This window comes from Adiantum capillus-veneris, chromosome 1, assembly GCF_014529385.1.
Source record: "Adiantum capillus-veneris isolate H3 chromosome 1, ASM1452938v2, whole genome shotgun sequence".
In the NCBI taxonomy this organism is placed as follows: Eukaryota; Viridiplantae; Streptophyta; class Polypodiopsida; order Polypodiales; family Pteridaceae; genus Adiantum; species Adiantum capillus-veneris.
Genome location: NC_140931.1, coordinates 3312569 through 3315916, shown reverse-complemented (window position 1 = coordinate 3315916; position 3348 = coordinate 3312569). Strand labels below are relative to the sequence as shown.

Here is a 3348-nt window from a genome sequence, read left to right as displayed (position 1 = left end):
ATTTTAAATTTCATTTTGGGAGGAAAATTTGAATTCAAATAAACTAGGCCTTTTATCTATTTGAATTCAAAAGTTGTCCTTTGATTGATTTCTTAATACTAAGGTTTGACTCCCTTAAAATGCCAAATAAAGAGGCCCTCCTAAACTCCATTCTCTTCCTGATGCTCCAAAAAATATAACTAACATCATCAAGAAAAAGAAAGCTAGTGTGGGTTCACACCCTAGCTCTCAACCCTCTGTCCCTCACATTCTAAGCCATGGTAACTCCTCACTCATGCCTCCTCATCTCGCGGCTTGGCTCGCTCTCTTGCTTCCTTGCAATTGGATTGGTAGCAAACCCTGCTTCAACATGGCTCTCTCCCGCTCCCTAATAGTGACGCGACTCCGGCTCTCGCCTTGCTCTAGAAGGCCTGGCTCACAAGACTTCTCATGGGAGCGCGCGCGCACACACACACACACACACACACACACACACACACACACACACACACACAGTCACATAGACACACTTGCATAATACGTGCATGCATAGTATGATAAGTCACACATGACACACAATGGCAATAAGAGACCAATAGTGGCAACTATCTTTTGAAAATCATGTATTAAAGGTGATATTAGACGATCCTCCTCAAAATCTTGTCCGACTGCCATGGTACAACTCTAGTAGTGGTCGATCTCCATCTCTAGTCGAGGACTTTATCGTAGCATCTCCATGCACATTATATCATGTCAAAACAACTTGTCAAGGCACATCAAGTGAGATTGTCATCATAATTCATAATAAAATGATCAATGCAAGCTCGCTAAAATGATCAATCTCTTGTATAGACCGTTAACCACTTACGTACACCCGATCACCTTTGACGGATGTCTTATCACTTATTTGAGTCCTAGACCGGGCTTGTCGGTTCTATAGGTGTGTAGGTGATCGCCAATGAGAGGCGCAATATTTTTCCTATGACCGGCCATTGTGGACGCCCATGTGTGAATGGGTCAAATTCATATAAAAGGTCCATTTTGACCTAAAATCCTCATTCTTTCAGGTGCATGCTAAAGAAGTGCTCTTGCTCTTGCTCTACCTTCTTCTCCATCGTGTGCTGAGAGAGAGAGAGAGAGAGAGAGAGAGAGAGAGAGAGAGAGAGAGAGAGAGAGAGAGAGAGAGAGAGAGAGAGAGAGAGAGAGCATTACAGCGGCATCGATGGCGGTGAGGTCATTGAGCACGACGACGACGGTGGCTGCTTATTTCTCGTGGCACGGAATCCTTCATGATGGAAAGCATTGAGCCGTGAGTGACACACCATTGCCCCGTTGAGCTTGCTAGGATAGTCTACTTGTGTGCTTGCAGCCATTTTTGGTTCGCACACAGTGTTTGGCAAGTTCCCAGCCTCCGACATGTGCGGTAAAAGCACACAATTTTGGCACTGTTGTTGGGGATTGCCTTGCACTAAGCTTGAGGCGCACTTAGTGATACCTCATGAAGCCATTCACTACTGTCATTTTTGACTTTTTTGAGTTGTGTTAGATCTGTTAGTGGCTACAATGTGCAAGATTTAGTAGGTTCTGCTAGCTCTGTTAAGTACTCTCACCACCTCACACTCACCTTGTTGCATCAACTTCACACTATGAAATGTGTGTAGAAATGGCCTCCTTTTATAGGCCAAAAGGGCTGCCCTCTCTTATGAGAGACAGCCATGTGTAGCTGCCCTTGTGCGAATAAGTCCAAATCAGACCCTCCAATCCGCCCATGTGTGGCCGCCCTTGAGAAGACAAGTCCGCTTTTGAATTCGGCCACCGGCCATTGACTTCCGACAACCGGCCAACCGACTGGTTGTTTTCCGACCACTTTCCGGCCGTCGTCCGGCCATAATATTCCGGCGAAAAAAAAAGTCTCGGGGGCCTCCGCCCCGGAGGCCTCTAAAGTTGCCCCTGATTCTTGTCCGTGAAAATTTTGGTTTCCGGTGAGTGATTTTCCTTCACGCACGATGGCTTCTCCTCATAATGGGGGCCTTACAAATGTGCGCTTTTACCACAGAAAATTACAAGGGTAAATCAGGCTCCATACTTAACACCTCATACTACTCCAGTTGTGGAGGTGGCTTGTGAAGTAGAAACTCTTGAATCATGTATTGTAGAGGCAGAAGTTGAAGTTTGGAAAACAGTAGGGATTGGAGAAAAAGGCAATGGTATGTATGAAGAGCACGTAGACTTGGCTATGCAGTGGGTAGACACAGGCAACAAGTTACTACAAGGTTATTCTATTCTGCTGGTTGATATGCTATTGAATGTTGCTTTGCAAGGAGTTATCTAGTTTTGGTATTTTGCAGGGCCTTCCACCTGGCTTTGTTGCCCACATGAGGTGGATTGTGCTATGGAGTCCTCTTTAGCAGGTGGAAAAGCATGTACCTATGATGCAAGTGCTTCAAGTGATGGTATACTTTCTTATGATGTATATGAAAGCTTATGGATACAGGCTGCTGAAGATCTATGCTATGAAAGGCATGGGTGGCCTACATATGGTTTTACAGGTGGAAGCCAAAGATGGAATATGTCTTATTACAATGACATCAATTTGACCCAGGTGGCAGTTGCCATGATTTATGTGGGACAACATGCTTTGTTTTTTATCCAGGTGGAGTTCACATTTTGCTGGACGGAACTCTTCTTGACCTTGGAGGGTGGTGTAGCTGACAATATTTCTCTATACTATCTATACATGTACTACATATGTGGTTTTCTTATGTAGTCTCTATATACATCTCTCCTACATGTTTCTCTTATCTTATTTTACTTAGATAATGTTCTGGTTCAGCATGAATGCTCAACTAGAGGTTGGGCAATGATGGTGCACCCAAACTTGGTCCACCCATGGACACGTCAGAAGCCGGTGCATAGAGAGTTGCAAGCAAATGGTTGGGTTGTTGAAGCTAGTCTTGATGCAGACTGCAGTAGATGTAGTTGGGAAATGTACGTCAAATTAGACATTTTGCAGGTCAAGTTGCATATTTTGAGCTCTATTGGTCGGAAAGCTTAAAGGTGTTCAAGGTCGATGGATATCAATGCATATGAAGGTGACGTGATTTGTATGCATAATCAATGCTCCAGTTTGTTGAGCTCAAGGATTTTTTTATGATTGAAGGCACATATTCAATTGAGAGTCGTGGTAGCAGAGGCTGTTCGACGGTCGTATCAGTCGTCACCTCTTTGGGCAAAGATCTTGTCACCCAAGAATCATTTCTGTGGATTCGGCTTTGTTTATAATTTGCGATCTTGAGGCCTTGGAACTTTGTTCTAATGATGCTAAAGTGAGGAGTGTTTTGGGTGATCGGATCCATGCCGAGCCTGGGA

General features: G+C 44.4%; 1 pseudogene; it reads left to right on the top strand.

Moving 5' to 3' along the window:
• Positions 1 to 2188: 2188 nt before the first annotated feature.
• Positions 2189 to 2691, top strand: LOC147464218 (uncharacterized; annotated as a pseudogene).
• Positions 2692 to 3348: the final 657 nt, after the last annotated feature.